This window comes from Thermobia domestica, chromosome 3 (genome assembly GCF_964235325.1).
Source record: "Thermobia domestica chromosome 3, izTheDome1.hap1.1, whole genome shotgun sequence".
In the NCBI taxonomy this organism is placed as follows: Eukaryota; Metazoa; Arthropoda; class Insecta; order Zygentoma; family Lepismatidae; genus Thermobia; species Thermobia domestica.
Genome location: NC_137456.1, coordinates 30,490,756 through 30,509,410, shown reverse-complemented (window position 1 = coordinate 30,509,410; position 18,655 = coordinate 30,490,756).

Here is an 18,655-nt window from a genome sequence, read left to right as displayed (position 1 = left end):
ACTGCAACACATTAAACTAATGACTTACGTGTTTTTATTTATTTTCTCATATCCACAGTCGTTTTGCAGGGAGCCTACACTAGGTGGCAACTGACATTATGAGACGAAATATGAACCCCGCCATTTTGGATTGGGTCAATATGACGACTTGAAAATTTTCCTTTCAAACGATATATAACTCGACCTGCTATCCTATTTGAAATTTTCAATTTGTACGTACCCCTATATGGGGGTGCCAGGACAGGCCCTTTTATAGCTCAAAATTCAATCTTCTCACAGTAATGGTGTACATGTTTTTGCGTTCATTCATATTTGTAGTCGTTTCGAAGATACACGGAGTGGAAATGTACATTATGAACACTTGATATTTATATAACCGTAACACAAAGTTATGGCAAAATTTCAGGCGTGGATTTCTTATGGGTCGATAAGTTAAAAAAAAAAAAGGTCATATGACGGTATGCCGGGAAATGTATGGCTGCAGAGTTACAGATTTTGAGCCGCCTGGCCGTGTGTAATAGCTACATACTGGACGCCCCTTCAATGTGATTCAATTTAAACCTCAGTAGCTCTGCTCCTAATTAATTTTGGAAAATAATTGTGATATCAATGTCTTTCTGAAGAATGTACTATATGTAAATCACATGCTGATATGGCGTATATGTTGTCGAGCGAGCCTGTACTGTATCATCTGCAGTGAGTGCAGTCTTTGTAAACAGCCGCGAGTATACTGATACTTCCACCAGTGTGCTGTTAATCTAATTTTCCCATCTGCAATAGTGTTTACAGATGAGACTTAGATCACACTAGAAGGTATCTTTAATTACCATAACGTACGAACATGTTTGAGCTGACGACAATTCTCATTCGAACAGTTCCAGGATACATCAAGACAAATTTGCTTTCAGTGTGTGGTGTGGTTTTGTCGGCAATACATTACTAGGCCCACACATACTCCCGCAGATGCTGACGGGAAACACTTAAAAATACTTCTGGATGTGTCGGATAACTTGTTCTTGACTCTGCGTCCACCCATGAAAATTAATATCAGTGGAAAGCTTCGTCTTTCAAAATATTGATATCACAGTTACCTTTTCAGCTTAATTTGGAGCTGAGCTATTGAGGTTTAAATTGAGTCATATTAAACGGCGTACAGAAAGCGACTATTTTATACCGTCAGGAGCCTCAATGGCCGCAACTCTGTAACGATGCATTTGCCTACATATGGTCATATGAACTTTATTAGTTGTTTACCCATAATGAATGCAAAACTTCAGTTTTGGTGTACCTTTTTTTTACACAATATATATATATATATATATATATATATATATATATATATATATATATATGTAATTGGGAGAGTAGGAAATTCTCTTTCGTTTATTCTTTTTTTAAAGAAAATAAAAGAAGCTTTACATAATTTTTGGTTTTACATCCGACGAAGGTTGCATTTAAGAATAAGAAAATAAAAATATGATAAAATTTGGTTGGATAATAATACTACTTTTATCTTTCAGTATACCAGAAATAAGAGAATTAACTTTGATTAGTTTATTTTGTCTTCAAAAGTTTGTACGAGTGCATTCAAGAAAGAGAAAATAACACAAACGTTCCAGAAATAAACCTTCATATTAGTTATTGATGAGAATTCGAAACACCTTCAGACTTTTCTTTCATTTATTTTCACCCAGTTTATACGTATTTTCATCACATGTTGACCTACGTAACAGAAAAGTTTGATAAAGAATGGTATTTGAAACATATAGTATGGACAATCAAAGTAAAACTTTACGTAGGCTATATTCTGTTTACGTTATTTAGGCTCACGTTGAAATTAAGTATCAATTCATTTCGTAAAAATACATTTGAATAAAAAAATCTTGTGAAGTTATTCTTTCAATCTGTAATGGGTTCAGGTACATCGTATGAAACATATATTTTAATACCTCTCAAACCATTCTGATAATATTTTTTGGCCATTAAAGAGTACGATAGACGTAGACGGTGATATGGCTCTGTAATAAAGCTCTTCTGGAGGAAGGAGGTGTGTCAGGGAGTGAAACGGGATAATCTGATGATCTCTCAGGGAATGGTGCACCCAGGGCTGATCCAGGACGGACTTCTGGGGGGAGACGATGGGTTGTAATACTGCAAGTTAGAGCTACTTTTAAAAGCTCCAAACTCTGGGATGAGTTTATTTATATTTAAAATAAAATAAAAGTTTGCTCTTCTGGGGGGGGGATCGCCCGGAACGCCCCCTGCATCCGCAACTGGGTCTACGCATGGGAATCGTACACCGGTTCCGGAGCTCTCCTCCCCTCCCCAAAAACTTCCTAACTCAACATATATGTACACTTTTATTAACAAAACTGTACTTGTTTAACCGGGAAATCATTGATGTAGCATGAACATTTTGTTTTACACTTCATCTATACTCATTCTCTTATTTAAAAAAAATCTAGTTCCTAATTGTTTTCTGAAAATATATTTAAAAGTATTTTATAATTACTTACCGGCATCGTTTTTTCGGGTGAAGAATAGTACCCATATTATTGAACCCCTCCCAACACAAATTTCTGGGTGCACGCCTGATCTATGTATACGTCCATATCTGACACCAGATTTAAGCCTCAAATATTGAGACACAACCTTAATAGTAAGCTCTGTCCTTCATAACCCTGTTGTTGCGTAGAAAACACTTTACTCAAGAGAAAACCAGCTCCTTTCGTATGAATCCGGTTATTCTCTTTCAAAAATATAATTTGTTTTAATGTTAATTATATGATCTTTATATCTAATTTGAATTCTTCAGCTTCAATATTTCTACTTCCTCTTAAAAGTAGCAATAGGTGCAACTAAATAGCGAGAGAATCTATTAGTTTCGACTAATAATCACGAAACAAAGCGTAAACAAAACTTTAACGAAATAGAAATAAGTGCATTTTATCTATTAAGCAGAAATGGAAACTTAGATCACTGTAATCATCTTTATTTTTCAGTCTATTGAGGATGTGACTGCCACCTATACGACTACAATATAATGTAAAGGTAAACACGTTTTCTGTTACTTTATTTACTGTTTTAAAGCACTGTATTTCCTTTTATTGAAATTTTAGACATTCGCTTTGTTTTACCATTATTTTAAACGCAAGGTTTTGACATCGTTCTTTTGAATAGCATCACACACATGCCTTCCGAATGCAAAATTCGATAAAATGTAACGAAACCTTCAAGAAAAGAGAAATTTAAAAATTCTTGGACTCCACTGTTTGGGTTCTAGGATCATATTACTGTGTACAATGCCAAAAAATGTGTATGTTTTTATTTATATATTTATTAAAATTCGTTGAGGTACTGTCAGTGACGGATACGGAAGGGAAGCGTGAAGTAGGGCGGTTACTAAGTATGTATAAACATCGCCGACCAAGAATGTGATATTTTGAGAGAGTAGAAAATAGGATATGTTTTCATATTTAGGCCTCATTAAGGTTCAGATGTTCATATTTTGCGTGGGGAGAGGAGGGGAAGTATTTTTCATTAAGTACATTAATATGGTTTTCGTTACTGGGGAATGCTATTATAATAGATAGATAGATAGATAGATAGGGGTCTATAGATATATACGAATATCTCAAACTCAGCCCCATCCAACGCCCAATTCACGCTCCTAGTTCGCTGTAGCCTAATATTTAAGAAGACATAACTCACACTTAACTTATAATTAACTACACTAACCGAATATAGCTGAGAGGTGAACCCAGACATAATTGTTGAATTCCTGAAACTGTATGCGGACTTGAGTTGATCTTGAGTTTAACGTACCGTTGAGCAGCAAGGCTATATGAGAGGTGGACCTACCCATAAACGTGGAATCCGAACCACATGAACTTCTGCCGGGAATCGAATCCGGGGTTCATATAACAACATAGTAAAAGTTCCCGCATCACTCATTCTTGCATCATTCAATATGAAGGCCAATTCAACATAGCTGAAAGCCAAACTTTCAAAACAGTATAAACTGATATTTCTGAGTTTTTAGTTGTTCTTTTTGAACTTAGAGCAGAAGTAATTCTGAAAATACTTCACAAATCATTATGAGGTAAAATACACTAATAAAACACATCTTGGTCTGAAGTTGTCTCGAAGTAATGAAGGCGTCGAAATCTAGTAAATAAAAGTGAATGTGAGTTTCTCTCTGATTACATTACGTAACAACTACTGACCCAATTACAATTAAATAGCCATGGTTTTCTACTTTTGTCCCTAGCAGGATCTTACGATGTTATATTTATTAAAATACTTATCCTTAGAGTAAACGGGACTTATAACTTATGCCACAAAATGAATATATCACGTGGCCGTCAAATTACGAAGATGAAATTTGGTATATAAACTGCTCATTAGAAATTAGGAAACTGAGGTCCCCTCAGCCGTTTCGCAAAATTTTCGTTTTTATTGCTGGAATGGGACATCTAGACATGAGGTTCATCCAGAAATTAAAGACCGTTTAGTTATACAAAATGAAAAAAAAAACACACCATTTATTTTAATCCACTTACTCCCATTGTTCTCAAAGGGAGCAATTTATTTTATTCCTTTTTGTTAGTGGATTATCTCTTATGGAAATATTTCGTATTTTACAATAAGAACCTGGTACCAGTACATCTGCTACCACTAAAATCATCAAGATATATTAAGTGAAGTAAAAATCAATATGTTTAGAAAGAATTACCAAATTCGTAAACAAAAACTAATTTGGCTTAAATGGGTTAGAAAAAAAACAACCCTGTTACGTATCTGAAGCTAACTTCACTTCTCTACATAATCACTATTACTTGCAATTCTTACATAGGATAGGTAAAGATGAATGGCCACTATTGTATGAATTAGTTTTCACTTTACGTCTTACTTAGTGTCTTCTAGATGTTTATTGGCGTCTACCTATCAGTCGAAAATAGCTTACTTTCAATATTAATATTTATTTCAATTGTCAAGCTCACTTTATTTGCGGAATTCCAATAGGGCCTCTTACTGAGGACTGCTTTCGGTAAGTGAAAATTCGTCAAGTAACTGATATGTGTGAAAAATTTATTTGAGACTAACTTTGTTTTACAGTGTACACTCTTATATTCATGTTAGTCGCATGAGTCATCTCATATCCTTAAGAACTTCTGTCATTGGCTACGTTGATTAAATTTGCATAGGGAAACTTTAACCTATATGAACGATTTCGCTGAGAAGGATGCGAAATTACAACAGTCGTGTATGTATGTGGCTGGGGGCTGGGGGACACAGGATAGAAAAAAAACAATGCTCTTTGCACTGGAATGTTTCGAGATAGAAAGTTTACATATTTCACTGCCCATAATTATTAAACTATGAAAGGTTACGGACACAGCTAACGAATCGTTTACTCGTTTGTTACATGTCGAATACATGATAATTACGTATAAATAATTATAATGAATTTCTAAATTTCTAATAATAGTGTAAGGTTACCTAAGCCGTCTGCCAAGTAAACTATTATTTCTGGAATATACTTCAAGTATTTCTCTAGATATTGGTTGCACTCTGACATAAGTACGTTGAAAATAAGGAGGTTAGGTGCTCCGTTTCAAGGAAGTCTCAACATGATATCTCAAATGTTCATTTTTGACGAAATATAATTTCTAGGACAAAAAGGTTTTTTTTCACATGTCTTTCATTCCCATCCAGGGATGGGCGGGCCGCAGACGGTTATGCCGTTTCTATGGCCAGAGGTATTACAATAAGTAATTAAATTCAGTTAGTTATATCTAGGACGAGAACTGTAATGCAGAAACCAATATTCATCTATTTACAAACAATACAATAAATGAATAAAATAACAATTCCGTTTTAAAGCTTGACAGCAGATTTTGTGTTTTATTACTCTGTTCCTTTCAATACAAGTGAACAGTAATATAAACTAAAACGTATTCAAGAATGAAATCATAATTTGTTAGTGCCATCTTTGAACCGCTGGGAAATGGATTTTCATGCATCTTGAGTAGAGTGGAGCAAACAGGTTTTTTTTTTTTAAAACAATGTATTTTTAAAAAGTAAACTTTATTCCATGGAAGAATTGTAAAATATGTCATCTTTTTTGTAAATTTCCAAAAGAGTTCATTGATCTTGTGTTGAATTATATTCTGAAGTTATTAATTATGGGTATTTGTGAAAATAATTTTAAAAACAGGCAACTCTTTCCTGATTCCCAGTACCAGCTAGAACTCATCACGAAAAGGTGGCTGCATACCAAGTTCTACCCGTACCCATCCAAATCATTTTACCTTTGGACAATATTCCTTTCAGTTTTTGGTTTGTATTAAAATTTTGTTTCGAAAGTCGGAATAATTCACCTTTCCAAAATTCTTGTTGTGGTAAATCTATCTTCACCTAAGACACCACTCACACAGTTCTGAAGAAATCTACTGTGACGGTAATTTAATACACATTTGATCTGCTTGGGTATGACATGGGAATGACAGAACATATACATGTAATCAATGGAAATGTTCGTGGAATGGTAATATTATTTACCAAAAGAACTGATCGTCAGTAATATACCACCATTCTTCGACTTTTTCTCTTCCAACCAGAGGTTAAAGTGAGAGGGAAGTCGAGGGGACGCGTCCCTCACCTCCAAAATATATGCAAGGTGTCCCCCAGCTCCTAAAAATTTACAATAGGGAAAGATAGGTAGGTTGACGGAGTGACGTCATGCCACTACCTACCGTCCCGTCTCGCAGGTCCACTTTTGGCCCTGCCTATAACCAACCCCTGTCTCTTTTCCCCAATTACTTTCCTTGTACGAGCAAGTAATACTGTAAAAAATATAACCTTCTTCGTATGAAGTTTGCCACCACTAATTCCCATCTGGAAATCTACTGATGGTTAACAAGGAAGCAGAATGGAGGTGAAATGACAAGTTTATATCGGTATAGCAAAAAAAAGCCAATTGAAATATTTTCTAAGTTATTTAACCGTTTTAAGTCAATTTTTATTAATAGAAATACGCTATACCACAAATGTAACACACATGAAGATAAGACCAAAAGAGTGCTAAGAATTGGTGGAAAGCCATTAAGTAGAACAGAAAGACACTTCCTGAAGTACACGAAAAATAGAATTGGTGGATAAAAAATGTAATCTTTTTCTTAAAGTCTCAACAATATACAGCGTGGGCCAAACGCTTACATCTGACGTTTGTGTCTCTGGTCAATCCCAGCTCCTGCCTAGTAGGAATTATGTACGTAAGTTTTCTCTCACTTATCTCATTCTCCCTCAATTTCTTCATCCCACCATTATTATCTGTCTCTTTACTACCGTTTTACTCTGCACCGATGTATAACCGTGGAAAGTTAAAGAGAATGTTATTTGTGACGTTAAGGCCTTGATTCATAAAGACCCTTCAATCATAATTTTGGAAGGAATTGATATTTTAGATCTAATATGTGTAAAGGTTACGAATACGGACACATTCATATACTAGTAAGACATATGTCTTCGTAGAAATAGCATTCTAATATCTTATACACTTTCTTTTGTCGGTGCAAGCCAATCCTTACTTGGAACAGGTAGAACTGAAGAGTGTAATTATTGTTTTGTTTTTCAAGCTACTTATCAGTTTATACGTTTTAGACTTTTACCATCTTGGCGTCTGCCTATGAAGCTCGAATATTTTGGACTCAATATTAATATTTATTTCAATTATGAAGGTCACTTTATTTGGGGATTCCCAATATACCTTCTTGTTTTGAAGTGACAATTTGTCAAGCCATTTCTATGATTGTAACCTTAGTTTCATGTAACTTTGTCTTAAAATGAACACACACTCATATCCGTGTTAATTGCATCAAAAGCTTCCTTGTGGCCTTAATAATTACTGTCATTGGCAATGTGATAAAATTTCTGTAAGATAAACAGTTGCAAACTTTAACCTATAAGAAATATTTTGCTGATTTTCCACAGTACATACCAACACACGAAGGATGCAAAATTTTAACAGTCAAGTGTGTACGTGGTGGGATGCAGGGAGAGAGAGGAAAGTAAAAAAATGAATACTCTTTTCACTGGAATGTTTCTACATAGAAAGTTCACATATTTGACTTTTCATAATTATTAAACTATAAAAGGTTAGAAATACAGCTAATGATTTGTTCTTCCATTTATTACGTATCAAATACATTTTAATTACGTGTAAATCACTATAATGAACTTCTAAACTTCTAATAATACTGTACTAAACCCCCTATGCCCAGCAAGTTATTACTGGTGGAATTTACTTCCAGCACCCACTCAAAATTTTTCCTTTGTCATCTGTGCCTGTGTCATCTGTGAAACTGTGAAATTAATTGTCATGTATCGTGAATAGTGTGAAACAAAATGATTGATTTATTTTTAAATTATGCTTTTAAGAACTGAAGTTTATTCCTCGGAAGAACATCTTTTAAAATTGTGGAGTATGTGAAACTTTATGGGAATTTGTAATAGTTATTGGAAGAATCAGTTTTCAGTTCAGTTCAGTTTTAAATTATATTCTGCATTAAAGCTTTCCAGAAGGAAGGGAGCAATATATTTCGTTGTACAGTATATTTACAAAGTTAAGCCCAAGAAGGACTGAGAAATATGATTGTATATTTTAAAATTTGCGGCCCGAGCCCATGCAGACCTCTACTACCCGCACCCATCTCAATCATGCACTAAATTTTAAGGTTTCTCCACCAAAATCGAACCTAAGATGCCGTGCACCAAGAGCGAACATACTAGTCACTAGACCAGCAGGGATGGCTTGTTACATTTTTAATTATATTATCTGGACATAGTGGGTCAGTGATAGACAGCTTATCCTGGTGCGCTGGGTCTTTGGTTCGATCTTCGCCCAAGTATCGTAAGTTTATGGTAGACAACATCTTGTTCGTGGGTTTCCTCGGAATAGTCTCGTTTGTACCCACATTCCCATTCCACTATTTCCTCCATCATAATTCACTTGATTTAATTACTCGTCTCCCTTAGTCTGAAAGAACTTTAAACTGAAAGAAAATTAAATAAGTGTTCAATTACTAGAAACTTATCAAAGAATAAACGTTTGCTCCTACTTTGAAAGTACCGGTTACATGGCCACAATTACCACCTTACGACTGGCTATTTACGCTGCCTTCATCTCGACAGCCAATTCGAAACTTTCATAGAAAAGGATTGAACAGACTGAGTCTGCAACAGGTCCTTATAGACCAAATAGGGCTTAAAATGTATTACTACTAGTGTTTCTTCCAGATGTGTTTTTTGGAGCACTGACAACCCGGAGCTTTGAGAGTGCCCCAACCCGGAAGAGACCAAAATAATACATCCTTAATATAATAAATAGAATAGTACCATCAGAGCCTACCCGGAATACTAAGTGTGCCCCCTTGGAACTTTGTTTCTGAAATAAATACTGGTTACTGCAGAAGAAAATCTTGTGACTCTAGGGCAGTATTTCATGTGATCGCTCACCAAATCAACTTGTGGGGCAGTGTTTATGGTATTTCGAAAAAAAAAACACTCGAAGAATGCTGAGAAATGTTAGGTCTTTAATCGCACCAGTCTGGCTTACTTTAAAACTTGGATGAAGATGATCGTGATAAGCTTAAAGGTTTGTGAGAATGGTATGTAATATGGCAAGAAATATCACTTGGAATAATGTGCCAACTTTTTGTCTGAACCGTAGGAAGTATAGACACACATGCTCCATTAGGCTTCTGTAAAACCCACATTTGTTAATGTAGAATGATATAAATGCACCTGCTCTAAGGTTGTAGGCAGAAGCTTGGGCTGGTGAGCTTTTATCGGACCCTACCTCCTCTTTACTCACTCTTTCTTATGGAAATTACGGTATTTTGAGATGTCATATGAAGTGATGACTGAACTATAAGACAATCATACATTTGAACAACTACAACCAACCATCATATGAAGAAAATTCGGTAACAAGATACTGAACCACTGTAGAAACATTGTGAGAATTGTCTGGAATGACAATTTTTATGAATCGTTTGAAATACGAGTTACCACAGACGAAATTTAAGGTCAATGAACATTTCTGTCCGAGGAATGATGAACATTTTTTTCTTAATAATATAAAAACTTGGACCCAGAGAATTAAAAAGCGTATTATTTCTGAATTTGATAAATTACTATCCAATAACATTAGTGACGTAATATGTTTTTCCAGTGACAATGCCAGAGAAGGGCAGAGATTAGACCCCCTCTAGCCCTAAATGTGATTAAGGTATTCAATACAAACAAACACCAAAAGTAGGTGTCCCCGCGAAACTCTCTGTTCCTCTGCATGCCTCCCGACAAAAGTCAAGCCGGAGTTGGCACTGTATTCGTCTATACGTAGAAAAGAAGTAAATTGTACACAGAAAATAATATAGGTCAGTTTAAAAATTTGATTTAGGTATTTCTAAATTAATATGATGATACAACTTGCAATAACTTTAAAGCAAATAGTTTACAATCTCAAAAGAATTTTTGTTAACTCATATACCACCCAACCTGGATAAGAATTATAATTTGTATAGATATCTTAGTGTCAGGTGAGAAAATAGTTTTATATGAACCCAAGAAGTGAATGAATGAAGATATGAATTGCCAATTTTCCGTCCCTGGCTGAGGAGTTGGGGAGAAAGATGGATATCTAAGCATCGGCTTTCTTTGCTTTGATGAATTTTAATTTTGTGCAATTGGCAAGTAATTCTCGTCTACGTTGAGCGAGGTGCAGTCATTCTGAAGTAGTATGCTTTAGCAGTCAAGGGTCATAGGATGTCCAACGTTCCAAGTATCAGTGTTTAGTAATGGGTTTGCAAATGTATGGTTTTGTAGTTTGTTTATGCCTTTAGATACTAGATGATTAGTGTTGTTTATTCGTAAGGAAATTAAGAGTTTAAGTGCTTTAAAATTGTATGCTTCATTTTAGTTTAGTTTCACTTTTGTAAAGATATTTTTGATGTACTTCAATTAGCTTCGAAACTGGCAACGTTAAAAATTTGATATGTACAAAAACTATGACAAATATGTATAAAATAACATTTATAGCTTTGTTGGATAATAAACAAAAGGGAGTTAATTGTTAAAAGAAAAGATCTAATTAAGCAGATAAAAAAGATAAAAAATTTCTGAAAAAGATTTATTAATGAGACTTGTAAGTGATCATTTCGTTTATTTATTGTTGCATTAACACGGCTTCTCCTTCTACAATAATTTCCAGCTCGTTATATATAACGACGTTTGGGTAAAATGGAATTTGATTTCTGAAACAAGAGAGTTTCACCTCTCGGTATGGTATACTTCAACACTAAACTGGAAACAGTCCGGAAACAGTAGACCTGAAACTTTTGCTGCAAGGATAAAGTCAAAAATAAAACTAATTTTAAGTATCCAAATATATATATATATATATATATATATATATATATATATATATATATATATATATAGGGCGCAAAACTTCCGGTCGACAAGTCGCCAGTGACGACTTGAAATTTAGAGCTGGCGACCAGTGTTCAATAGGAATGGTTTCTGCCGAAACTCACAGGGATGCGCAGTTTCTGTTTCGCACAGAAATAAGTGTCACTGAGTGAGAAAAAGCAGAATGTGAATTCTTCACAACGGACAAGAAAGAGATGTCTTCACAACGTTGTAATTTCCCACTAATTTCTCACCCTCAATCGGATGAGATTCCCAAATTTGCTTCCAATTATTACATTTTGTACAGTTTTACCTACAAGTACTGCATAATGTGAGAGAGGCTTCAGCAGTCCCAACAGAGTTAAGCCTGTGTACAGGAATTCACTGATGGCGGACACATTGGATCGTTTGCTGACAATTTCCCATCACTTCAATTCATCAATAACCCTTCACTTAAGGACTTTGATCCGAAAACTACAATCGACAGCTGGTACTTCAGTGCAGAGAAAGCGTTACCCAAACGTGAATACTTTTAACATGTATATAAATTGCCCAAGTTAAATTGATTATGCTCAACCTAATTGTCTGGTTTTGAACTTTTATGCCCTTCTCATTTTATGCCTTTGACTTTATGTCAAACCGAAAGCTGTAAAGGGAGAGGAACTCAGACAATTTGTATCTGAGGGGTACTGGCGACCATCATTTTTTGTAGTGGTGAGTGCGTCTGGCTTTGAAATTTTGAACCCTGCATATACGAGGGTCATTGGTGGCAACTAGAAGTGGCAACATAGTTGTGAAATGGAAGGTAGTGAATCACTCACCTCGAGCAGCTTACAGTCCTTCGATATATTCTCCGCCAGCATTTTGAATCCTTCTCCAGATGTCTGGTAACCGTTGAATACTTGTCGAAGCCCCACTTTGTGAGACGGTGTTGACAGTGTGCCCTAAGGCACGAACAATGCTGAGAACGTTTCTAAAACGTTTGCCCCTGGGATGTTTTTTTTTTATTTTCGGGAAAAGATCAAAATTGCAGCGGCACATATCCAGGGAGTATGGCGGGTGTCCCAGTACCTAACAACCTTATCGCCCTAACAGAGTCTGTACTGAATTGGCTGTATGGCATTATGCATTGACGTGTAGGAGAATTGGTCCAGACTCCAGGAGGTGTGAACGTTTGCGTCACAATGCTGGTTGCAAATGGTGAATGAGGTATGAAGCATGGACGTTAACGCCCGGTAGAACTTGGCGTGACAGGATAATGCCTTCATGGTCGTATGATATTATCATTAACACCTTCAAATTTCCTGGCAGTTGGCTAAGCTTTTCCAGTCGTGGAGATTCTAAGTGGTGCCATTCACTCGACTGACGTTTCAATTCAGGCAGGTAGGATTTTCCTCCCGTTTCGTCACTTACAATAATGCGGTGCAAGAAATAATCACCTTCCTCACTGTAACGTTGAAGATGTAGGCGCACACATTTCCACCTATGCCACTTTTGAACCTCGGTCAGATTATGGGGTACCCATCTGGCTGCAATTTTCCGAATGCCAAGATCTTGTGTTAGCATGCGGAACACTGACCGGAAGAAATGTTCAGCTCCCGCGCCAATTCACTACAACTCCAGCGCCGATCACCGTCAAGCAGTGTCTGTATTTCGCAAAATGAATTTCATCCATCGTGACTGTCTGTTGACTGTCGTCCTGCCTGAAATGCCGCTGTCCAATACTGTACACTGTCCAATACAGCTTCAATCGTTGCAGTGTGGCCAGGTTGAGTTAAATGACCCTCGTGTACATATATATATATATATATATATATATATATATATATATATATATATATATATATATATATATATAGATATATAGATAGATAGATAGATAGATAGATAGATAGATAGATAAGTAGCTTCATAGAGAGGGGTGAACGAGGAGATCCCGGAGAAAAAGTTCGTACATGATGTTTGTCCGCCACAAAGCCTACTTGATGCAAAGTTGGATCAAACCAAAGACACCACGCACAAGATGAGATCGCTACACCACTGAGCCACGTTCGCCCCTATTTCTGAAAAGTAAGATGTTGAAAACTCTTCTTCGACTCTACACTACGTATAGTCTAAGCCACTTACAAGTTTAAGGGATTAGGTACTGTTTTGAAAGTTCCTAATCCCCACTTCAAAAAATCTATTGATATATTTTAACTTGGCTTCTAATTTTTCAGTCCAAGCGTTCAACTTGATTTCGGTATTAGTACGTCTAGAGCGAGGGATATACTGTGAAATTCGCCATATCAATATACTGAGAATTAACACAGTAATAATTATGTTCGGTTTCATTTTAGAGTTTACTACAATGTTTTCCTTTTTATTTCGATGTAACATTTAGTATAAAACAGAGATAAAGGATATAAAATGTGTTCAACACTTGTTGATAATTTGCGTTACTACCATCTATGAGCAATAATGAAATATCATCTGTGAGCTGAATGCATTTCTTTAATAAAAGTCCACATGCAAATTATGAATATTGGCGATAATTTATAAAATTATTTCATAACACTCTAATACATTGTAGAATGCTACATTTTGGAGATTGATATTATGTATGAAGAATGATAATATACTTGCAAACATAATTATCATCCTGAAAATTATCAAATCCCTAAGGTTAGATAACCAACATGACATTATTGTAAGAAAAGTTGCATAGTGGACATCTTATTATTTTCATAGTTACGTTTTCTTCTTATATATTTTCTCTATAAATCGACCTTTATACGTATAAAAAGGTTTAAAACATCCGGATAAAATTTTATTTCCGTTTTGTAGACCTCAATCTGAACTTTTACAAGGAAAGGCTACACTAGCCAACAGTGAAAATGTAACTGGAATGAAATAAATGTTTCGTAACTATATTGACCACGATGATAACGAAACTGCCAATGAAAACATTGAATTAGCTCTCGTATCCAAGTTAAAAGGGGATGCTTTTAATTATAATTATTACATTTTATTAGCATTCATTGTCAATCCCTTCCCATATAGGCTCCGTAATTATGCTATTGGTAGACGGAGTGATTATGTTTCCTGCAGACAACAATAGCTGAATATATTTTTCCGCTATATTTAACCCGGGCTTGTAGCAAAAAGGGGGAAAGGAAAAGGGGAAAGGTAAGAGGAAGGGAGGAGAAAAATATGTTTCATTTAAGCGTAGTTTCAGTTTTTTACAAGGTGTGTTGTATTCGTATGCTTAAAGAACGTATTACTGAAATTGTCCTTGTAACTGCTGTGATACAATATGTCTTACAAATGCGTCAACACTGCTGACAACTTTTGCTATATTTGAAGGTAGGCCACATTGAAATTACAAAGGAGGCTTATAGCTTTATATATTGGGAAATGGTGCAGACTGTACTTTGGCTGTGAAATCAGGAGTCAGGACAAGTCCTGGACTCCTCATGTATGTTGCATATCTTGTGTCTCAAGTCTCCATTCGTGGTTGAATCGTGAAAAACCTGCCATGGGCTTTGTTATGCCCACGTTCTGGCGACAATCATCAGTCCCTGTGGATGAGTGTTACTTTTGTATGACAACTCCATTAACACATGGTATTTTCAAGAAGAAAAAGCTTTCCTTGACATATGCTAACATATCCTTGGGCATGTGACCAGTAACTCATGGAGACGGACTGTCTATTCCTGTCCAACCTGATTGTGATAGTGAGAATGGTTGTAGTGAAAGTAGTGATACACCATCACCTTGAAAACCCAGTTCTTTGAAAGATCCTGATTTGTGTGTAACGATGAGCGTACATAGAATCACAAAATAACACAGTGTGAAGTTGATGTCCAAGTGAGAGATTTGGATTTTCTGAAAGGTAAAGCTGAAATGTTGGCGTCAAGACAGAACAAGGGAATTGTCTTGATAAGACCAAAAATGTGACTGCTTTCCGCGACCGACATATGACATTCTTTCCATTTTTGGAAAGTAAATAAAAAAATTGGATTTTTTGTGATGTAGATTGACTAATGGCAGCTATAGGCACTGACTATAAAAATGATGAGTTGAAGTTTTTCATCGGCTCCTCCAAAATAAGTCTCGAGCATGTTCTACCTCAAGCCTCAAGTATGTGTTACCTTCCATTCCGATTGGTTGTGCACCTTACATGAAGGAAACATATGATAGGATGAAACAATTGTTATTGCTATGGAACTATGACAAGTTGAAATGTCAGATTTTCGAAGATTTCAAAGTCATAGGCATATTACTTGGGCTACAATAGGGCTACACCAAATTATGTTGCTTCTTGTGCTTCTGAGATAGTCGCGCCAAATCAATTCATTATAAAAAGAAGGATAGGCCTAAGTGTCAATCACTTGAATCAAGACCATAAAATGTTATGTACGAAGCACTTGTCGAATTCAAGGACATAATTCTCCCTACTCTTCATATAAATTTGGGCCTAATGAAAAAGTTTGTTAATGCCATGGATAAAATTGTGGAAGCATTTCTCTATTTGCGCGAGAAATTTCCACGTATTAGTGAGGGGAAAATAAATGGGGTAATTTCTGTGCATCCCTAGATACGCAAACTATACAAAGATGAGCATTTCAACACCATCCTGACTTGTGATGAAAAGTTAGCTTGCCTTTGATCAAGTTTCAACAAACTTCTAGCAAATAAGAAGATAGAAAACTATAAGGATCTTGTGGTAAATCTTCTGCACTACTACGACAGACTGGGGTGCAACATGTCCTTAAAGCTACACTTCTTAGATTTCCACTTGGTCTTCTTTCATGACAACTGTGATGCTGTATGCGAAGAGCACGGGGAGTGCTTCCCCCAGCCAATTTCAAACATGGAAATAAGACACCAGGGAAAGTGGAGTGCCTGAATTGTTAGCCGAATACTGCTGGATACTAATCAGGGAATCAGCAGCAGAAAACTACAAAAGCTTAGCAAAGGAATTGGGCCTTAATTTACATTCCTCCTAGGGATAACAACAAGGTAAATACATGCATAAGCTAATGTAAGCAATAACGTACAATTATCATAATTTCAAAACGAGAGCTAATCTTGCATTTTCATTAACATTTTCGTTATCAGCATACCCATTAACTGTTTTCATACCAGTTACAGAAAAGAAGTGAACGTTTTTTGGCTAGTGTTACGACACTGTATACTACGTTATTATGGGCAAACCAAAGGTCCTTCCTTTTATAATTTTAACCTTAAGTTATACAGTTGAATTACAAGTTCCCAATTTCCGACGAAATACACACAATGTTATATAAAATCTAAGAGGCAATGTGCAGGAAATAGATAAAAATGGGAAGAACGAGTTCATTCATTATTAACCCATTTAAAACGTATACAATTGAGACGATTGGAGATTCTTAAAATTCTTAAAAATTAAAAATATACCATATTCGACCAAATTTATTTTTTACGAAGATTATCATAGACCATATTCGTAGCGGGTTAAGTTAGTAGTGGTATTTAATTGACTTCAACTGCAAAAGTGGAAATTATGTGAACAACACAACCAAAACATATATTATGTTAAATTAGCATAATACTTATGAAAGTTATAATATAACTTCTTTTTTAAACCTTCGAGCGGAGGGAATCCACTCTTTTGTTGTAATTGATTTTAAATCCAAGTAGTGAAAATGACTGTAAATTCTCAAAACGCGTATCCCATATTGCATGAAATTATAGTACGTTTACGGAAAACCTTCTCTACATACTTTTTCTATGGCGTGTGTAAGTATCCCATATCACACATATCACATGGCTAAATTTGCCATTCATTCTTTTCTAATCTTAATTCCAAGCACAGGAGATTACGGAAAAAGAGTCAAAGAAAATATACATATAATAAAGCATCAAATATGAATGAGTTTTATGTAAATTATGGTAAATAATTGAGATTGTATCAAGAAAGGTTCTTCAGCGTGAAAGCAGCGTGACATATTTGAACTTTGACTAAAAGGAATACAAAAAAATAGAATTAAATACGAGCATTTCAGAAGGTAACAGAGACATATCAAACATTCTCATGGATACAACTCCGAACATATGAGAAAAATGAATGATAATATAATCTCTGCATCTGATGAAGAAAAGACGGATAATAGTGAAAATGTGACATCTAAAAACAAAAGTGAAATATTGCTTTGCATTTCAGAATCAATCAAGAAGGCATTACAGAAGTTACAAGGAAGTTTCACACTATGTTGTGAGAAAAATTGAGTAGAATATGGGCGTTAAAGACAAAGAAGATGCTAAGCAATGCACTGAAGTAGATCGAAGCCCTGAAAATATAAAGATCTAATAATAACTGAAAACCATGAAGAAATTTCTACAGGAGAAGATTAAACTATTCAAGGACAAATTACATTCAAGCGATGAATCAAAAGTGAAATGAAACGAAGATAAAGAAACAGAGATATTCCAGTAGTATGAGAGGAAATTGAATTCGACGTAAGAAGCATGAAACGAGGAAAGTCACCAGGAGATGAAGTTATTAGCCAGAGTAAAGTTAACGAACGAAAAAAAATGTAAAAATCCCTACAAAGCATTACACAAAATATCTCCAACGTGATAGCGTTTTGTAGAAATGGAGAAATGCCATAATTATATGCTCCACAAAAAGGACAAACCTATCAATGTTTTCACCGAGATTTAAAAAGACATTTTTCTTAAGCTATTGACACTCCTAGACACTTTAGAACTCACCCCACCCACTCTATGAGAAAAGTGTTAGAAGTGTCCAACAAAAATGAATTAGCCTTATATGCTGCGTTCATTATCTCTGAAAAAAAAACGGTATCGATCCCGTGGAGGCCTAGGGAGTTATTCACACTGTTAACGCATGTGATGTCAAACAATCTTATTTAATATTTATAGATAATGTCTATAAAGAACCGCTTACAAAGTTGTGATACTTTTAAAATAGGGTTGAAAATGAATATGGAAAAGACGAAAGTAAATTAAAGATTGAAATTAAAAATGCGGAATTAACAAATACTAAAATACGTCTGAGACAAGAGATGATCATGAGGGGTAGCATTAAAACAGAAATTAATAGAATTAGGCAGGAACACTTTCGGGAGGAACAGGTTCAGGATAATATTGGTGTTTGAAAATCAATCATCAAGCGTATACGTATCAATAAATA